Source organism: Camelus ferus, chromosome 3, assembly GCF_009834535.1.
Source record: "Camelus ferus isolate YT-003-E chromosome 3, BCGSAC_Cfer_1.0, whole genome shotgun sequence".
NCBI classification, from domain to species: Eukaryota; Metazoa; Chordata; class Mammalia; order Artiodactyla; family Camelidae; genus Camelus; species Camelus ferus.
This window is the reverse complement of record NC_045698.1, coordinates 7,401,992-7,423,212: the sequence shown is the minus strand read 5'-3', so window position 1 is coordinate 7,423,212 and position 21,221 is coordinate 7,401,992. Positions and strand designations below refer to the sequence as shown.

General features: G+C 48.2%; 1 long non-coding RNA gene across 10 annotated transcripts in view; it reads left to right on the top strand.

Moving 5' to 3' along the window:
* The window catches only part of LOC116660464, a 62,315-nt gene that overhangs the window by 3,142 nt on the left and 37,952 nt on the right, over positions 1-21,221 (top strand). For all 10 annotated transcript variants that reach the window (XR_004316028.1, XR_004316023.1, XR_004316012.1 and 7 more), the window contains exons 2-3: positions 20,156-20,407; positions 20,970-21,128. This is a non-coding gene — a long non-coding RNA (uncharacterized LOC116660464). The remainder of the gene's footprint in view (positions 1-20,155; positions 20,408-20,969; positions 21,129-21,221) is intronic.

The window sequence follows — 21,221 nt, the reverse complement described above, 5'->3', positions numbered from 1 at the left end:
TTATAGTATTATAAAATGCTATTAATTCTATTATGTAAAGTATAAATGGTATTACACTTCAAGGGACTGAGTTAGAAAAAGAAGACATCAGAGGCGGAGGGAGGGTTGTTTGTGGGGGCGCCGCCGTCCCTCCACCCCACCCACAGGACACTGGGTTAGCACTGGATTTGCCTCAGGACACTCTGACCCCTCTAGTTGCTGAGGAAGGGTAGGATGTTGGAATAGAAGCCTACCCTCAAATGTCCCCCTGGCTGAGCTGTCCTGGTTCTGTCCCCTCCTGTCCCCCACTGGCTCGGCACCCTTCCAGGCCTGTGTCAGAGAGGACAGGGTTGCCTCAAGGCTCGTCTGGCCAGGGCAGGGCTGTCCTGAGGCTGTCCTTCCACCACATGGAGGTCTTTGGGCCAAGAGGCTCCCCCAGCCCAGGAGTCCCTGCTCCTAATTTCATTGGTGACGACTGATCATCGCAGAGTCTGTGGGCAATTCTGCACCTCTGCTGCCCTCACTGCATCCCTGTTTCCTCTGCCCCAGGGGCTTTCATAGCATCACGATTTCATTTGGTAGCTACACAGCAGGTTTTACGCCCCCAAGTGAACGTCCTGGAATTTACCACCAAGAAAGAGGAGGCCTCCTCACAGGGAGAGAGGTTTCCAGGGAGGAACAGCTTGGCTGATGCATTAAAAGGCTTCTATGATGGGGCAGAAAAACAAGTTTGGGGTGAATCTCCAAAACAAAAAGCCAAAAAAAAAAAAAAAAAAAAAGACTCTACGTCTTTTCTGCCCCCAGAGTGGAGCTGAAATCGGTTCCCTCAGGCTCCTGAATTCTGCATACCTTATTCACTCTGGAGCTGAGAAAACCAGAAATTTCCTCTTCAAGGCATGCATGCCTGTGTGTGTGTCTGTGTGTGTGTTCACACGGCTGCTCTACAAAATTACTTCGCTGCCCAGTTGCTCGGTTCATGCATAGAGATAAGAAAGTAAGTGGAGTTCCTTTTCCTAGCCAGCTTCAGCATTAATTTTTGCACCACAGAGCTGCCTCCTCTTTGGAGTCCAATTGCATGCGGAGTGAGGGAAGGTGGGTGTCTCCCAGGCCTGCTCACCCCAGCAGTAGCCCACCCCTCCGGGGCACCCTCTGTCACTGTCCACCTAAGGATCCCTGGGCCCCCACTGCAGGACGGTCAGGGGTCCTCTCCTCCCGTTTCCCTCTCTGACCCTAGACTCCTAGAAGGATGGGGCGCATCTCTTTAAAGGCGGTGACCCGTTTGGAGGGGCCTGGGTGTGGCAGCTGTGTCCTCTGTGCCCTGATGTTGGGTGAAGGGGTTGGAGAAGCTGGAAAAGAGGGGGCACAAGAGAAGAAGCGTGTGCGGAAAGAGGACAGATGCCACTGACTTCATCATTTTTGTGTAGGAAGAGTTTCTAAAATGGCTTACTTTTAAAAAACTAAACAGATCTCAAAGCCTCTGCTTTTAATAGAACATCAGTCCCTGGTTCCAAATTAGCAGCCCTTAATCTTCCACCATCTAGTTCTGAAGTGACTATTAAGCTGCTGGGTTAGGACGATCATCCCCGATGAGCGAGCTGCAGGAAGGAAGGGAAGCGGTGGGGTGTGGGCGAGAGCTTAGGGAGGCGGCCCTGGCCTCGGAGGGGCACGTGGGAGCCCAGAGGCACAGCCGGAGAGGGTGGCCGCGGGCCCCGGGTGCCTGCCTGCTGCCAGCCTGGGCTCCAGCCCCTCCGCACCCCGGCCCCCACCGGCCCCCCACCTGGCCCAGGGAAAGGCCTGCTGAGTCAGCATCTTGCTTCTCACCTTGAGGCAATCTTTTCTTCCTCTCTCTTTCTCTTTTGTGCATTGTTGGGGGCCAACTCGGATCAGTGCAGGCAGGGCATCACATAGGTCAGGAAGGATTCATTTTCCATGCAAATCGGAAGGTTTGTGAAGAAAGGAACGATGTTCTCAGAAAGCTGCGCTCCGCGCCTGCCCGGGGCTCAGGTGCACTCAAGAGGCTGCTTTGTCTCCTTCAGGGCAGCCGTGACCTGGGGCCACTCTCCCCAGAGCCTTCCTGGGGGCCGGGCAGGGACCAGTGCCCAGGGTGGGGAGCTCTGCCGGCCTCAGCACAGCGGCCTCGGACCGTGTATTCCTTTCTCAAGTGCTGTAACCAAGTGCCAAAAAATTGGGTGGTTTTAAAGAAAAGAAATGAATGAATTCTCATAGTTCTGGGGGCCAGGAGTCCCAGATCAAGGTGTCCACAGGGCTGATTCCCTCTGGAGGCTCTGAGGGAGTACCTGCTCCCAGCCTCCCTCCCCGCCTCCGGTGGCTGCTGGCCGTCCCTGAGCCTCCCTGGCCTACAGCCGCGCTACCCCAACCTCTGCCTCCGTTGTCCCCCGGCCTCCTCTGTGTGGCTCTGTCTTCACAAGGGCGCATCCTGCTGGGTTAGGGGCCCACCCTACTCCAGCGTGATCTCATCTTAGTTACACCTGCAAAGACTGTATTTCCAAATAAGGTCACATTCTGAGCTTCCAGGTAGATGTGAATTGGGCAGGGGTGGGCGGGACACTGTTCAACCCCATACACCCAACAGCAACACCCACAGCCCCAGGCCAAAAGGTGGCTGGCTTCCTTTTGCAGGATATGTCCAAGAGGCAGGATATGCCCAGAGAAGTTCTCCCCTTTAGATCGCAGTGGCTGGAGGTGTCCTGAAAATCCAGCCACCTAACGGCCCAGGGTGAGAGGCTGGGCCCTGCAGTAGCCAAGGTGCCTCTACCCTGGGCTCCCTCCTCTGGCCAGGCCTCCCCCAACACCCTCAGGGCTCTACTCCTAGTCCCTGCTCCAAAGAGATGACATCCCCATCTTCAGAACTCCTCCCTCTTTTAAATTGAGTGAAATGATTACATCATATGTGTTCATTGTGCAAACCTTGGAGAGAGACTCAGACTGCCACATGCTGCCCACAATCCCTCGCTCAGCCCTTTGATGAACTCCACCTTAGCCACACACGTATTTAAAAATTATATTTTGGATCTCAGATGTACAGAGTTGGGTTAACCATCACCCTCGGTTCATAATACATCATCATCATTGGCACATGCATCGCTTTTTCTACTTTATGTTTGTCATGCGTCTCAAAGTATAATAGCGTGGCAATATGGCTCATGTTTATCTTTCTTGCTCGGCGGTGCTCAGAGTGTTGTATGCACGTGTTCATTTACTCTTCACAGTAACCCTAGCGTGGTGTGTTCAACCAGCATCCCCTCATCCCTACTAGCTTGTGAAGGTGATTATTAAGTTCTCAGAAATTTTGTGAGTCAATTATTAAACCATCGGGAGTTTGACAATGGTTGTGATGGAAATATTACCTCCATGGAAATCAGTAAATGCCACAAATCAGAGCTCTTCGTATCGAGAGCTCCTTTGACATCACACCATGGCCCACGAGGTTGGCACTCTGGCTGTTCCACGTTACAGATGAAGAAGCCAAGGTAGGAAGGAGGGTGGGCGCCCACACAAGGTCATGCAGCCAGCAAATGGTGAGTCTGAATTTGAACCCAGGAAGGTGGCCAGGCTCCCAAGTCTCAGGACACCACAGGCACTGTTTGAACCCCAGTATTTCCCACCCATCACAGGCAGCCTCCCCAGGCATTAAAAATCCCTCAGAATGTAACTTCCAATGCCTGCATAATATTCTGTTGTGTGGACATACAGCAATCAATTAAAGTATCCTCAACTGTGAAACAATGAGGTCGTTTCTGACATTTTTCTTGTAAAAATGCTTTGACCATAAGTTTGTTTTTTTGTCTGTGAGTCTGTTTTTGTTTTGTAAATAAGTTCATTTGTATCATTTTTTAGATTTCATTTATAAGTGACATCATATATTTGTCTCTGACTTACTTCACTTAGTATGATCATCTCTAGGTACATCCATATTGCTGCAAATGGCATTATTTCATTCTTTTTTATGGCTGAGTAGTATTCCATTGTGGATATATACCTAGATAAACAACAAGGTCCTACTGCAGAGCACAGGGAACTATATTCAATGTCTTGTAATAACCTATAATGAAAAAGAGTATGAATATGTATGTGTAACTGAATTGCTATGCTGTGCACCAGAAACTAACACAATATTGTAAATCAACTACACTTCAATTTTTTTAAAAATGCCTTGACCACCCTCTCCCCTGTCTCACAATGCATGTTCCTAGAAATCTATCCCCAAGGACCGCCCCCGTCAGCAGGCCCCAGGGGTCAGGTTGCAGAGGCCTTAGAAACGCTTGGCCCCTCTGCAGGCCCAAACCTTCTCCAGAGACAGCAAGACTAGCAAGACCCCTGCCCCGGCAGGGCGTAGCCAAGAGACACTTCTGCAAGTTTCTTTTCTCTCTCCTTCAGCCTCTCCTTCTAGAGTGACAGGGACAAAACCTGTGACAGATTTACTGAGAGAACCCCCACATGACTCACACACGCACATGCTTCTGCAGTCCCCCAGCACTGAGCATGGAGACAGCCTTAATGACATATCAGGTTTGGGGGCTCTTTCTCTCCCCAAGAAGTAAGGACTCCTGGGGGCAGGGAAGCTGTGATCAGTTTCCTAAAGGGCTTAGCAAGCTCCCCAACTTGTATCAAGGGCCCAAAAACTGTTCTTTAAATGAAGGCAGGAATCGGGAAGAAAGGATCAAACATTCCAACTTGGAAAACTCCTTGTAACGTCCTGGAGGTTATCAGAATCTGTTTCTCTGTGGGGTGTATAGGTTTACTCGAGCTGCTGTAACAAAACATCACAGACTGAATGACTCAAACAACAGAAATGTATCATCTCCTAGTTCTGGAGGCAGAAGCCCGAGATCCAGGCGTGGGTGAAGCTGGTTCCTTCTGAGGCTGTGAGGGACAATCTTGTCCAGGTCTCGCCTGGCCTCCGAGGGCTTGCTAGCCATCTTGGTGTTCTTTGGCTTGTGGACACTTCACCTCAGAGTCTGTCTTCATGTTCACATGACATTCTCCCCGTGTGTGTCCAAATTTCCCTTTTTTGTAAGGATACCAATCTTACTGGATAAGAAACACACCTTACTTAGTATCAGGTCATCTTAACGAATCACATCTGCAACAGCTCTATCTGAATAAAGGCACGTTCTCAGGCCCAGGGGGTTAGGACTCAACATACAAATATGGGACGGGGGGAGGCGACGCAACCCATAACACGGAGCACCTCACCTTCTGCCTCCCCCCTGCTCCCTCCAGGGGAGGGCCATTTGAGACAATGACACAGAAGACACCTGTTTGGGGGAGCGGGTATAGCTCAGTGGTAGAACTCATGCCTAGCCTGCACAAGGTCCTGGGTTCAATTCCCAGTACCTCCATGAAAAAATATTTTTTACAAAAAGGAAAATGCCTGTTTAGAATTGTTCACCTCTTATCTGTTCACCAACTTTCCTACACATATCCTGAATCCACCCACTGAGCCACAGTGCAGCTTCCAGGATTCTTTTGGTAGAAATGAAGCTAATTAAAAAGACTTCAGGGTAATGGATATTTCTGTACTATGCCTGAGACTCCGACCTTGAGCTCTCTCTCCACCCATCTGACATGAGAAAGACTATGGTATAACTGTCTTCGGGGTTACTTAGTCATAATTCTGCTAAATCCTCTCAAGAAGAGAGGAGGATTAAACAGATGGCCCCTTCAGTCTGTTCCTTATGAACACAGCCTTAGTTTAATCATGACAAAAATTTCACATCTATTAATGTCTCTTTCAACAGTTCATAATTCACATTCTCTGTAAATATTCCAGAGAGCAACAGAGCAATTTTCTTAAGCTAATACATCAAAAGAAAAAGTTCAGGAGCCTCTAAAGTCATACCTTTTTCCCCCATGCCACCTCCAGAAGAAATCATATGCTTCTAAGGTTGGGACTAGGCTCTTCTCTGCTTTTTTCCATCAAAAATTCATGACTCAAATCTAGTCGTGTGCGAGGTATGAGGTTGGGGCTATGGAAGAGATCTGTTCCAACAGCTCTGTGACTTTGAGCAAATGACTCAACCTCTCTGAGACTTGTGTTCAACATGTATAAAGGAGAGGGAGTAAGACCTTGTCATGGTGAGGGTGAGACTTAAATGAAGTGATGTCAGTGGTGTCTCCCGTCAGCGTGGGCACAGAGCCGGCACATGCTGAACACCAGATTCCTTTCGCCCCTCCCTTGGGCATCTTAACCAGCATCCCAGCCCCTCCCCGCCACCCTCAAGAAGATTATGGCTTCCTAAGCACATGAGTCACTTGCAAATGTAAAATGTTAATATACAACTGCCTTAATGCATTTTAAAGAAGAAAGTCGTAATTATGTTAGAACTATTGGTTCCGGAATTCTACCAAGGCAAGAACTACCAGCCTCGAAGATCTGTGGTTCCTCCCACCCCTCCTCTAAACAAACAGACTCAGCTCAGGTTGGGAAACGCTTCTGCTGCCCATGCCTTCCTGCCTGCCTGCCACACAGCAGTGCTTGTCATGTGTTCGTTATGTAAAAAAGTGACCGGTGTGTGAGGCTGGGCCAGGTCTGCCTGCAGGAAGCAGAGAGGCTGACCACTGGACCAGACGGCCTTGTGGTTCCTGTGTGCTGAGAAGCCCAGAGGTGTAAGACTGCTGGCCTTGCTGCCACTGTTGGACAATACCATCAGGGACCCAGGCTTATCCTCCTCCTGTCTGGATATTCATCCTCAGTCTTGTCTCCTCTTGGTTTCAAAAGGGCTGCTGCAGCTCTAGACATCATGTCTTCCTTCAAAGACAGCAAGAAGGGGAAGAAGAGAAGGTTCTGGCCATGCTTGTGTCTTTTATCAGGAAAGCCAAAGATTTTGCAAAAGCCAGGTGACTTCTGCTTTTTTTCAGTGGGCCTCCAGCTGCAAGGGCATATACGTAGCTGGATCAAACAGTGGTTATCAGCTAACAAGGTGGAGGGGAGGCATGGATTTTGTATGGATTTCTAATGGGTCGGCCATAGAGACTCAGAATGTTCTGAATGCATCCATTTAGGAGAGAGGCTGGTCAATACCCTAATCCGGTGCCTTTCTGAGATGCCAGGAACCAGGGCTGATCTTGTACAAGAAGCCCTGTGACTCAGGGCCTCTTATTTCTGTGATGACAGAAAGAAAAGAAAGTGGGAAATGGTCAGCACATACACGAATCTGTTACTTTCTAAAGCAAGGACATTTTTAAAGAATGGTGGACGCTACCTTGATCATTCTGGTATGTTCATATCTGTTTTGCAAACAGTACTTGTTGTGAATAAATCATTGACTAGGTTTTCAAAAACATACCTCGATTTGCCCATCTGAATAAAGGTCGTCATGGGCTCTCTGGAGAAGTCATACTTTTAAGTAACGCAGCCGCCTTTGCCAAGACATCTGCGTGGTGCTTACAAAATTCAGGTTGAGTCACATATGAAAACTAGTTTGATTGCTTTCAAAGCAGTCCTCATTTTTCACCTAAAAATGCCTTCTTTATCCAAATTTGATCACTCCCCCTGCTCCCCAGACTCAGCTTTGAGTGACTTGGCTTTTTCTAGAATTCAAAGCAACCCTCAGGTTGTGTGGTTGTGTGTGTGTGTGTGTGTGTGTGTTGTTATTGTTGCTAATGCAAATACTGGGGACTGAATCCAGGACCTTTGCATGCTAAGCACACACTCTACCACTGAGCTATAACCCCTGCCCCCTGTGTGGTTGTTTTTAACAGGAATGTATAGTAAACAATTTGCCACCAGATTTAAAAGCAGTTCAAGTGTCAGGGACACTGAAATATGCACCTTGCTTCTCCAGGTGGCTCCTGTTGGGGTCCCCTGCTTCTGCAGGTAAACTTGACGGGTACCCCCGGGCTGTGGGGGAGGCTCGAAGCACCTGCCTGGGGCTGGGCCTTCTGGTGGAGGCCTGCACTCCCATGGGAGAAGCATTCCGAGGATGAATCCGTGCCTTGAGGCTTAAAAGAATTCCCAAATGAAAACTGGAAGAAGGGAGTGGCAGGCTGGGCCCTGGAACAGCTGAGGTGGAGAATGATGCACTCACCTGCTTAACTGGACAAGCCATCAGGCTGGGTGCCGAGGCCCACCTGGGGTCAGGAGCTACCAGCGCAGGGGCCAGGCACAGGGTAAGGTCAAGTGTACTAGCCCCCTCAGGCCAAGTCTGCTACTCCTGTGCTGTTTCCAGGGAAACAAGTTATTGCACTATCGCGTTCTGAGACATCGGAGCCCCTGGCCCACACCTGGGGGACCTGGCAGGAGTGATGCTGAACAGGGCCCGAGTGGCAGATGCCGCCAGGACGAGCCAGACCAGTTGCTGAGGGGACAGGCAGAATTCCTCTGTCCCTCAGTCTCATCTTTGCCCCTCTGTTTGCAAAACCTGGGCCCTGAGCTACATGCCCCTCTCATGGGTGGTGTTGGAAGTCACAGCTGCTCCAGGCTGGGATTTTTAAATTAGCAAGATTTTAATTAGGTCATCATCACTGCCGGTGCCTTTTATTCAGTTACTCATTCACTCTCATCCCACAAGCATTTATTATGTACCCACTACATGCCAAATACTGGCACAACGACGCTTAACTGTTTGGGAACCAGGAGTGACTGTAACCTAAATCTTCTGTGGCTGAGCCTGAGAGCAGTGGCGGGGGTCCTTTATGGGAAAACCATCAAATCGTCTTTAATAAAGGCAGATGGTACACACAGATTTGCGGGTGTGATAGGAGTTTATTATAAGTATCACTTCATCAAAGTACTTTCAAGGTCTTTAAAACTATTATAGCAGCCCCCTGGGGTTGGAGTTTCACAAGCCTGAAAAACGTTTGCTTGGCGTTCGATGCAGGCGGCTCTCGGCAGGTGTCACAGCAACCTGGCGTCGAGGGGACGGTTGTTGTGTGGTAACCAGGAAAAGTGAAGCCAACTCACTCACCCAGGAAGAGAGGCCAAGAGAAAAATTAACCTGGGAACCAAGTTCTGTGTGTGTGTATATTCATGGGCAGGGAACTGGGTTGGAGCGCTCCGCCTTGGAAGACGTGAGACAGGGTTCTCCCACCGCGTGCAGAGGACGTATAAGGCACCGCGCTCTTGGGAACCCTCGTGGGTGTCCTGCCTCTGCTTGGTTCTGTGCCCTTCCCGGTCCTCCTCCAGCCTGCCAGAGACGCTTTATACGCCTGCCATCACAATCCCTACCACAGCCTCGCTTAAAATCCCTTTACTCACAGACTCCAGGGCACATCCCTAATACCTAACATGCCCTACAGGGTCCTTCACTGTCCACACCTGGCCCACATCCCCAGGGGCATCTCCCACCCTTCCCTGGGGTCACCCTAACACACACACACACACACACACACACACACCACTAAAACGCCACCACCCACTGGCCCAGGCCCCGGTCTCTTTCTCTCCAACTTTTTCACCTGCCTCTCTCCTGCCTAATTTTACTCTGTTCTACCAGCGTGCTTGTCCCTTGAAACCCTCCAGCCCCTCTTTGTCAGTATACAGCATCTTTCATTTTTGTGTATTTTTTAATATGTGGCGGGGAGAGGTAACTAGGTTTATGTAATTATTTTTTAATGGAGGTACTGGGGATTGAACCTGGGATCTCGTGCAGGCTGAGCACTCGCTCTACCACTGAGCTATGCCCTCCCCCCAACCCCATCTTGCAAAGACTGTTGGCTTGTCTCCCAGCGTGAGAAGGACGCCCTCAGGGGCCCCTTAGAGCTGCTTCCTATAGGTGACTCAACGTACATCCCAGGACAGGCTCAAAAAAGAGCGAGATGTGTGTTTACCTGCTAGGCTTTGACTCAGAGGCTCAGGTCCCAGCAGCAGCTGTCATGGTGGAGTGGCCTTGGGAGAGTCACTTGACCTCTCACTTATAAATAGGAGACGATGGAGAATCTTCCTCCCTGGAGTGGTTGTGAGTGTTAGGGGTTAATGCTGGTGAAATATTTGGCACAGAGTAAGCGCTCTGAAGTGTTAACCATCAGCCCACTGTTTTGAAATGGTTTCCGCAGAGGAATTAGGTTGCATGCCCCCTCCCCCGACCCCAATGGGTAATAACCCATAGCATTGCTGCAAAGCTCTGCGGAGTTTGCACACACCTCAAACACACACACACACACACACACACACACGCCTCCCAAGTGGCCTCCTCACTTCCACAGGCTTCTACACACAGTAGGTGCTCAACCTACACACCTTGGCTTGAGGTCACATGGATCTCATTACCTGGAGCCAGAAGGGGCAGGTGTGGGAAGCCATAGCCGGTCTCTAATGCAGAGGGCACATTCAGTGTGTCATCTAGAATCTCACTTCGCTGCACAAGTGATTTTTCTCCTCCTCCTCATCTTCTGCCAGGAAACCATCCTCTTGTCTCCCAGGCAAACTCCAGGCCTCAGGGACTCTTAAGTCAGTGTCAGTGACAAGTGGAATTTGCTCTGTTCATAGCCCGCCCGGCCAGGCTAAGTGACATCGGGATGGGGGGCTGCACTGCCTCCTGTGGGCTGGGGGTGATCTCATCCTAAAGTTTTTACGGCAGAAACTCTTGTTTTTCTAACTTTGTACTAGACATATTTTATTTTTATTATAAAAATTTTACTTACTTTTATTATAATTTTTATATTATAATTACTTCATATTGTATAAATATTTATATTATTATGTTATAAAAGGATATAAAATACTATAATTATTTTAACTTTTTATTTTTAAATAATAACAAGCTTACAGAAGAATTGCACAAATAGAAGAAAAAACCCCACAGACCCTTCATCCAGATGCACACCCATTGTTAACACTTTGCCCTGTTTTGCCACATCAGCTCTCTTCCTCTCAGTAAATATATATATTACTTTCTTCCTGGTCCATTTAAGAGTGGGTTGCAGACATCATGCTCCTTCATCCCTAAACAGTCCCACATATGCCTGTTAAGAACAAGGGCAGTCTCTCCAGCAACCACAGTGCAGTTACCTGAGTGGGGAAATTTACCACTGATGGAATACTATTACTAATTACCAAGTGCCCCAGTAACGTCTCCATAGTGTTTTTCTCCCAGTCCAGGATCCAAACCAGGATCACACGTTATATTTAGTCGCCAATTTGCTTTGATCTGTTTTCATCTGACATCCTTGTTTGCCTTCTTTTTGTCCTGAATAACAATGATATTTCTGAAGGGGATATAAAAGTTGTTACCTAGGAGATTAGTATTAAAAAAAACTCTCATATACCTTCACCAAATCCCCTGAAATTGGGGTTTATCTGAGGTTTTGGATTTTTGGTAAGAATGTATACTAAAGAGACTTCCTCAGTGCCTGCCCCCAACCTGAAGACCCATGATGCAATTTTGTCCAGTTGTTGGTCACGTTGACTTAAGCTTAAGTCACATCTTTGTATGGGCTTGTTGTCCATTCATACATTATGTTTGGGAAAATGTCTATGCAAGTTCTTTGCTCATTTTTAAACTGGGTGGTCTTGTTGAGTTGTAAGAGTTTCATATATTTGGGATCCTGGACTCTCCTCAGATCTATGGCTTGCCAATATTTTCTCCAGTTCTGTCGGCTGTTTTTCCACTTTTTCTAGATGAGCGTCATTTTCATCACGATGATGTGCAACTTATCTGCTTTTTTCCTTTGTTGCTTGTACTTTTGGTGTCACAGCTGAGAAAACATCACCAATTCCAATATCATGAAGGTTTGCTCACATTTTCCTCTAAGCTTTATAGTTTTAGCTCTTACATATAAATCTTTGACCAGTTTTAAGTTAAATTTTGTATAGGTGTGAGATAAAAGTCAAAATTCATTCTTTTGCATGTGGCTGTTCCATTTGTTGAAAAGGCATTCTTTCTCCCATTGAATGCTCTTGGCACCCTTGTTGAAGATCAGTTGACCACAGACTCATGAGTTTGTTTCTGAACTCTATACTTCTCTTTTGTCGGTCCATATGTTCATCCTATGCAAGTACCACACTGTCTTATTGCCATTGCTTTGAAATATATTTTGTAATCAGGATGCATGTGTCCTCTTACTTTATTTTTCTCTTACAAGATTGTTTTGGTTATTCCAGATTAGCTTTCATTTCTGATGCAAAAGAAATGATGCTTGGATTTTTTTTGGGAAAGCAGATATACTTGTAATTGTTCAGATATCTCACTTTTTGAATGTTTAATTGGTATTTGTGTCTATGATTGAGCTCAGACATTTATACAAATAAAAATGTTATAGGTAAACAACCAGAAAAATAGATATAGATAGACAAAAAAGAGAGAATGGATTTGAAATTTGACTATTCAGAGATGATAGATAGATAGGGTAGGTAGGTTGATAGATAGATAGATAGATAGATAGATAGATAGATAGATAGATAGGTAGATAAAGGGAGACAGAATGGATTTGCAATGTGCTCCTGGACTGTGAGACACAGGTATGCACACATAGAGAGGGATTTGCAGGGCTTGAAGCTACTTTGACCCAAAGTACTTGCCTGGCTGAACCAGTAATGTGTAACAGAGGTCTAGGGGAGCCCTTGTGGCTTTGACTCCAGTTATGGAAATTAACTTGAGTCCAAAAATCACAGAGATTCCAAAAGGCAATGAGCCCTGAACTTTGCCCCCTAAGGACCTTCACCCTCCCTACCCCTTCTGCCATCACACTTTCTGGCAGCATTTTCCAGGTGGGTAAACCCTGGGGCTTTGAGCAAAAAGGAACCTGCCTCCAAAGGGATTATCTTTTGAGGTCCTGCTCTGCCTGTTCTGTTCTAGCCCTGGTTCTCCCAGCCTGCATTCAAATGTGGAAGGTGAGGGGCTGGGTGAGAGTGTGCATGGCCCGGATCTCAGGTCGGGCAGCGTCCAGCAGAATAAAGAGGAGCCAGGCTTCCTTGTCTCCTCTCCTGTGTTGGAGGGTCCACATCTCCCTAAGTTTGGGGATTTGCTAGAAAGATTGACAGGACTCCACTATGTGAGTTGAACTTGGGGTTGAGATTTATTACAGCAAAGCAGAAGTGACTGGAAAAGATGGATGTTGGCGAAATCCACAGAAATCCAGCATGGGCTCCCCTGCCGTGCGTCCTCATCCGAGCCCCCTCGGAACGTGCTTTTTCTCTGGCAGAGAACTACAGGGTCATGAGTGGAAGGCCCCTGGACAGGGAAAGCCACACAGGTCTGCAGGTCCATGGCATTTATGGGGGGTTGGTCACATGGACACATCCTGCTATCAATCACCCATGGCAACGGAAACTCAGGACTCCAACGATGAAACTAGGTACGCATCATCAGTCTTGGTGTTTGTGCAAAGCCATCCTGACAAGCTTACAGGGCACGGTCCACCGTTCCAGGTGTATACAACATCATCAATCACTGACTCACAAACCTCCCAAGGGCCACGTTCCCAAGGCTGGGCCAAGGGTATGTCACAGCTCCAGGTTTCCTTGGAGACATGCAAGGAGCAAGCAACCAGATGGGCTGTGCTGGTCCCTTTCCAACATTTTAACATCATTACATGGTAATCAGCCTACAGTTACGGAAACATCAGGAGGCTTGGAGCTCAGACAGCCTCAGGAAACCATCGGGCTGTTGGGTTCCATCACTGTGTCCCCAGTAAAGGTGAAGTGGGAGCATGTGCTGTAAAACCACACAAAGTGGCCAAGATTCAAATCGTGTCACCTCTCCAAGCCTATGATCTTATGCACCCCACCCAAAGGAATGGTTGTGAAGTTGCTATGTTACGTGACCTGCCATGTAAACAGTTCTTACTTTTCCTAATTGTTGCATTTGTCCAACATCTGTCTTTCCTGCTTCGGTCCCTCATATCTGAGAGGATCTGGAAATCCATAATCCTCACTTAAGACTGATTCAAGAAATCAAGCCTCTGGAGGTCATTTGCTGATCTGTTTTAGAGGATTTAGCTCTGCTAAACGTCCCCCCTTAGCACTCTCTACTTGCACAAAAATCTCTATTCCTTTTTGAACAAGTCTGTAAATCCAGTTTGTCCCACTTACTGGTAATGTATTATAATACCAAAAACAACTCATTTACTGGCAGGGGGGCATCCGTTTAGCAAATATTTACAGAGCCTTTCCAGTCATCATCATAATTTTTGTTCAGTGAGTATTTATTGGATGCACAGTCTGTGCAAGACGCTATGTCTGAGCAGAGATGCACGAGAAAGAGCAGATTCCAGACCCAGGGGCCCTGCTCACGGAGACTCCCATCTGTCTGCTAAGTAGGGGGACCGGCTGTCCTGGTTTGCCCACGACTGAGGGGTTCCCCAGATGCAGTATTTTCAGTGCTAAAATTGGGGAAATCTGGGACAAACCAGACAGGTCAGTCACCCTATTTCGGCAGACAACTGGTCACCCTATTGCTGAGCCATACTAAACAAGGAACTTCACAGAGAATTGCTCTTCGGAATTGTTGTCGGTGCTGTGAGGGTGAAGCAGAGGTGCTGTGAGGCTTCCAATGGCCCCATCGAAGCCACTGCCTCCTGTGCCCCCGTAGAACCGCCGCTGGGACAGACCCTTCCTTTCGTGGCCACCAGAGCCTGGGACCCCAAAGCCTGCTGCTGTTGAAGCCGAGGCCAGAGCCTCAGTGTATCAAAGCTGAGCGATAATCAAGAATCACAAATCTCTCCACTGAGGCCACTGCCACCATGAGCACTGCCCTGACTCCCACCAACTCGTGGGATGGTCCCCCCAGGTTGCTTTCCACCACCCAGAGCGGAAATCCCTCTTGTGATGGTGTCTGCCTGCCCCTGCTCTAGACTCAGCGAGTTCCCTGCTGCTCCAACGGCAGAGAGAGTAAGGACCAGGCTTCTGTACAAGGCTCTCTTCCCTGGGGTGTGCTCCTTCCCCGGGGACCCCCCCCCCAACCACTCTGCTGGGCCCGCTGGACAGGACCTCATAGAGGTGGGTGCCAGGAGAGCCTGACCACCCACCCACTTCCCAAGCCTCAGCCCTGCGCAAACTTACATTCACCCATAAATGGACTTGTCTGTTTATAATCAGAAGAAAGTTTTATTTTAAATGAACAAAACAGAGATTTTTGTTTTCCCAAAATATACTCCAATTTCCAATTCCCACTCCTCCTGTGGCCATAGCCACCGAGAAGAAATAACATTGTTGTCTAACCAGTTCCCTCTGTCTTGAATTATTTATTGATATTAAGATGAACTATGAAATAAAATTAAGATGAGTTTGAGAAATAAACTCCGGACTTCCTTTTTTCCTTCTTTTTTGTCACCCGAGGCTGTGTCCTAGCTGACTTTCCCGGACTCAGGCTGTGCTGAGCCGGGCAATCCGCTCTCCGCACGGCTTCACAGCTGCGCCACCCCCGGCGCCCTGCTTACCCCAGCTTTTCCGCTCTAATCCTGAGTTGAGGACGGAAAACACTGGCTGTTCCGGTTTCATTAGGCCAGCAGACTGTGTCTGCAAATCACCTAGACAGACAGTCTCTTGAAGGTTCCTGTAATATAAAAGCCGTTCAACGTGTTTGAAATGACCCACGATTGGTTCTGATGGATCAGGTTCCGTGTCCCGGAACAGAAAGGCAGAAATGGCCCCGAGAAGCCTGTGACTTGGCGACAGGTGCCTTGGAGCTCTTCTAGTTCATCCACTCAATAGTCAGGTGAGGTGTGGTGTGTGCCTGGCCTCTGGCCACCAGCTGGAGATGAAGACAGGATGACACACGGTCTTTATATTAGTGAAAGCTTCTGGCTGATGGTGAAAGAAACCCAAGGGAAGGCTCCTGTCACCCAGGAAGGGCACAGGGCGTAGCTGGGCCTCGGAGGTGTCTGGGACTACACTACTCTCTGCAGGGTTTATCTCAGCCTCTGAGTTCCCTTTCTCCCACCCCAGACCACAGTCTTCCTCAGCACCAGAGGGCAGCCGCATCTGCTGCTCCCACCGAGGTCCCGAATCTCAGGGAAGGGCTCTGATTGGCTCTGCCGGGGTTAGGGGCTCAGCTCTACCAATCACTGGTGGCCATGTGGGTGGGGGCTGCGTGCAAATCACGGCGGCTTCCATCGGCATCTTGTGGTTATGGCGGAAAGAAAGCGCATATCCCAGAAGAGGGTTGGATCCATGCCCACCACAGCCCTGCTCCAGCACCCGCCCAGCCTGCCGGGGGAGAGTCGGATGCAACGGGAGGCGTGCTGTGACAGCCTCGTGTGCGGGCCCTCTGTTGTGGGAAGCGGGCATGCTTCTCTTTACCACGTGGCTGCCGGGAAGGCTTCATCCAGGATTTGAGAGCCCAGCTGAGCAGTGAAGATAGTGATGAAGAGCTGACCTTCCAGGAGGCACCTGGGGGAAGAGGATTCCAACTTATAGGACGATTTGTTGGGTGTGAGAGGGGTGGGGTGGGGGTATTAAAGACCCTTTTATCCTGGTCAAGGGCCCGTCTTTTCCCTGAAATAAGCAGGACTGGAACAGCTCCAAGCCTACAGAGCTAACCCTCCACTGTGCCAGGGGAAAAAAGGGTGAAGTCCAAGCAAGGCTACAGCTTAGCTAATCGCCTTGGACCGAGGCTGATTTCCTGTGTTTGAGCGTTGTGCTGCAGCATGTAAACGAGCAACGTTACAGGAAGTGGTGATGGATATCAATTACACTATTTTTCCAAATACCACTGTCTAAAATTATTTCAAAATAAAATGGTAAGGGGGAGAGTCTAGCTCAGCGATATGGTGTGTGCTTAGCATGCACAGAGGTCCTGGGTTCAATCTCCAGGACCTCCATTAAAAAAAAACATAAACAAACAAAACAAAACAAAACAAAATAAAATGTTAAAAACATCCGTGGGGACATGAATCTCTTTGCATAGATAATGAAAAAAATTAGGAAATAGATTACCTATGTATATCTTGCTCCCAACCAATTAGTGATACCAGCTCAGGTGTTTACAGCATAATTCGGCATTTATCGTGCATCTCTTGTATACTGAGGACTCTGATGGTTTCCTTGAGGAACCAGTAAATAAGCATTATTCCTGCAGACAGTCAAATAATCAAGTAATCTTTTGGTGTCTCAGTCTCCTTCTTACAAATGGGGATGAAAATATTTTGTAAACTAATGAAGTGTGCCACCAGTGGTAGATTGCTGTTAGGAGGGTCTGTTGACTCAAGTGTCCAGCCCTGCTCCCACCGGTCGCTGTCATCCTTCCCGTGTGTTTCACTTCCGTGACTCTGCTTTTCTTATCCCCCCAAATCAGGATGTCACCAATAATCTATATTTCGATAAGAAATATAAAGCTGAGCAGAGGGTTGGATTCTGCCCTGGAATTCAACTTGCAAATCTTTCCTTCATTCTTAGAAGCGCATTCTGTACCTCTTTTAGTTTGTTTTTCCACTTGTCCCCCCTCCACCTCCCACTGAAATACAAGCTTAACGGAAACAGAGAGTCTATTGTCTTGTGTGCTGTTGTGACACCTATGGCTGGAACAGCGCCTGGTGCTCAGTAAATACATGGTGACTGACTGGATGAGTGTCTCTCGGCCACTGAGCCCTCATATTGGTATGGCTTCTTATAGCTCTGGAGTGTTGTGTCAGAATTTATACATTCCTGCATTGGAGGAATGCTCTGTGGAGATTTTTTGAAATTAATATAGATGTTTATACTCAAATCCTATTGGTAATATAGTAGCTCAGAGAGGGCAAAAAAAGGTACTTTGTGTGTGTGTGTCACATAACCAGCTATAAAGCAGGAGTTACAGCTTCTGTCCAAGGCCAAACAAGGGTGTGAACACTGGAAGAAATGAAAGTTCTCCCAGGAAGCCCTGCCATCGCAGACTGAATGACCAAGATAGACTGATAATACTAACGATGGGCGGTTAATTGCTTTCTTAAACCAATTTACAATTAAAATTATTCATCCTGGGTAGTTATACATGAATGCCTTGTTAAGCACTGTAAGACCTCAGTAGAAATTGACCAATACATTGCTAGAGCTGAATAAAGAGTCTTGAAATAGATTCATGGAGGAAGGACGTATTGTTCAATAGATTGGGAAAAGAAATGAAGCTAGATCCTGACATTACACCATAATTGTGGTTTGAATTATGTTTCAAAACATATGTTGAGTCCTAACCCCTGGAACTTGTAAATGTGACCTTATTTGGGAATAGGGTCTTTGCAGATGGAATCAAGTTAAGATGAGGTCATTAGGGTGAGCTCTAATCCAATGGGTCTGATGTCCTTGTAAGAAGAGAAGAGACACAGACAGAAACATGCAGGAAGACGGCTACAGGAAGATGGAGGCAAAGACTGGAGCAATATGTTGAGAAGCCATGGGAGGCCAAGGGTTGCCCACAACGTCAGAAGCTGGGAGGGTGGATGGAACAGATTCTCTCCGAGAGCCTTCAGAAAAAGCACAGCCCTGCCAACACCTTGATTCACACTCCTAGCATCCAGAACTGTGAAAGAATAAATTTTTTAATTGTTTTATGCCACCTAGTCTGTGGTAATTTATTACAGGAGCCCTAGGAAATTAATACTATATACAATAAAAGATTCCAAAAGGTCAAATAATTAAGTGTTTAAAAATAAAGCATGAGTAGAAATAATGGAGAGGGTATAGTTTGGAGACAAGAAAGACTTTCATCCTACCACTAATGTCTAAAATTATGAAAGAAAAGATGGACCAACCAACTACATAAAAATTATATATTTCTGTAGAGTTCACCAAAAAAAAAATTTAAAGAAAAATATCTCTTTTCAACATGTGAAAAAAAAGCTAATATGCACAATGCATAAAGGCTTCTATAAATCAGGGAAAATGTAAATGACCCAACATGTATATAAACAAATTAAATGACTAAGCAAACTATAGAAGAAATCTGAATGGCAATGAAACCTGTAGCAAGCTGTCCTGATTCACTGAATCAAATAAGTTAAAAGTAGGCTAAAAACATGTAATTTCCCCTAAAGCATCCTGGCAAAAATGAATCAGGTTGATGACCTCTGGCACTGACAGTAGCAGCTCTTTAACTTCCCAGCCAGAGGGATTTAGGCAGGCTGGTTGTGCCATGAAGGAGTAACTCAGCAGACTCAACTTGCCCAAACCCCACACATGGTTCTTGGTTGGCTCCTGGGAGATGAGCTCTGAGCCCTTGGACCATCCTTCCTGCTAACAGTGCCTTTGCACGTCTGAGGCCCTGGGCCGCACCAAATAATTTATGTTAACAATGGGACTTGCAGTGAGCACCTGTTATTTTATGCCTGAGGCTGTGGGCTACGCCATGTCATTTTGACTTCTGGAGGGCTGGGGTTTGAGTAGCTGTGGTTGCTCATGGAGCACAGCATGGCCCTGTGACTGAGCCCAGCAAAAGCCCTAGACCCTAAGGCTCGGGTGAGGTTCTCTGATTGACAGCACTTGGTGAGTTGTCACACTGCACTGCTGGGAGAATTAAGCGCTGTGTCTGCCAGTCCCAGGGAGAGGACGGCTGCTTGCTTGTCCTGCTCGCTCCTGGATTCTGTCCCATGTGCCTTTTCCCTTTGCTATTTCTAATCTGAATTCGCTGCTATAAACCACAAGCATAAATACGATAGCTCTTCTGAGTTCTGTGAGTCCTTCTAGGTGAATATTGAACCTCAGGGTGGACTTGGGGACCACCCCCCAACACAGTGATCTCTTTAGAATAAGTTAGAAACTGAGTTTGCAGAGCACTTTACATGAGAATTATCCACATGAAAGAATGGAGGGGAAAGGTTGGGGGGTGCTGTCAGAGACGGGGTAAGACGGGGCGGATGGCCCACACCTGGGCATGGCGGTGAGCCCCTGGGGCATCGGGCGTGGCACGCAAGCCGCGAGCTCTGGCCAGCCCAGGGCGAGGCGGGGGCTGATCTGGTAAAGCGGCAGTGCCGGGAGTGAAGCTGTCTTGAGGCTCCACCTGGTGACAGATGTGTTCCTTCCGCGCCTCCTTATTTAAATGGATTGTGACAACACTTCATGCGCCGGGTAGCAAGCAACAAGAGTTCAGACATTCTACCCAAAACACAGCCTTGATGAGCCACTTGGAAGCTATTTTCCTCTTGTTATGGACTGAAGTGTGTGTCTCCAAAATTCATGTGTGGAAGCCCCAGCCCCCAGTGTGACCGCATCTGGAGGTGGGGCCTTTCAGGTCATAAGGTCATTACGGTTAAGTGAGATCATAAGGGCGGGGCCCTAATCCAGCTTGACTTGTGTCTTTATCAGAAGAAGAAGAGACATCAGAGGGGCACATGCAGAGGAAAGACCATGTGAGGACACACAGAGAGAAGGTGGCCGCCTGCAAGTCAAAGAGGAAGGCCTCAGGGAACACCACCCCGCCAACACCTTGATCTTGGACATCCAGTCTCCAGACTGTGAGAAACAAAAATCTGCTGTTTAAGCCCCCCGGTCTGTGGAATTCTGTTACAGTGGCCCGAGTGAGCTGATGCAGCTCTGAAATGGATGAAAAGTCCTCAGGTATCCCGTGGCCCCGCAGCCTCGTCCTCTGTTCTTATCTCGCTCCCCGAGGGCCTAAGGCACTGGCTTTGAGCAGCACTTCCCGAGGACGTGGGGAGCCACCCAGTCCAGGCACAGGGACTGTGTCACCCAGGGACTCAGGGTGGCGGGAAGAGCTCCTTCTGCTCAGGCTCTGCCCCATCTGAGGGTAGAGGAGGCTGATGGTCACAGCCAGGACGGGGTGTCACCCCAGTGAGCAGTCAGGGAGACCTTGTGTCCCTGCAGTCTTCACCAGCCTGGACCCCTCTGATCTGCCCCGTGGAGCCTGCGTGCTCCCCTCAGAGACGAGAGTGCCCACTGCCACCCCACATTCTGGGGAGCCCAGGCCCCTAAACCGCCCATGAGGTCTGGTGCCTTTGGGCCTCTGCAGCCAGTCCATCCGGGCACCCATGCTGGGAGTACACCTGCTCGAGTCGGGATGGGGAGAGGACGCGGGGCCTCAGGCCCAGCACCTCGGAGCACCCCTCTTCTGGGATGCGGGCTCCAGGTGCACACGGGGGGCTCTTTGATTTCTCCTCCCCAGACCCGAGCCTCTGCCTCCACCTGCCCTGAGGACCAGACTGTAATTTTCACAGCGATACCATTTCCAGGTCAACTGGGGAGGCAGCCCTCTCAAGACAGGCGTACCCACTGGGGTGTCTCCACCAGCGTGACGGGAGACAGAAGAAAGTTCTCCAACAAGGTAGCTCCGATCTTATTATTTTCATTATTATATTTTATGTATATCATTAAAGTGACCTTTTTATCCCACATTCATTTCATGCCCAGTAGTGTG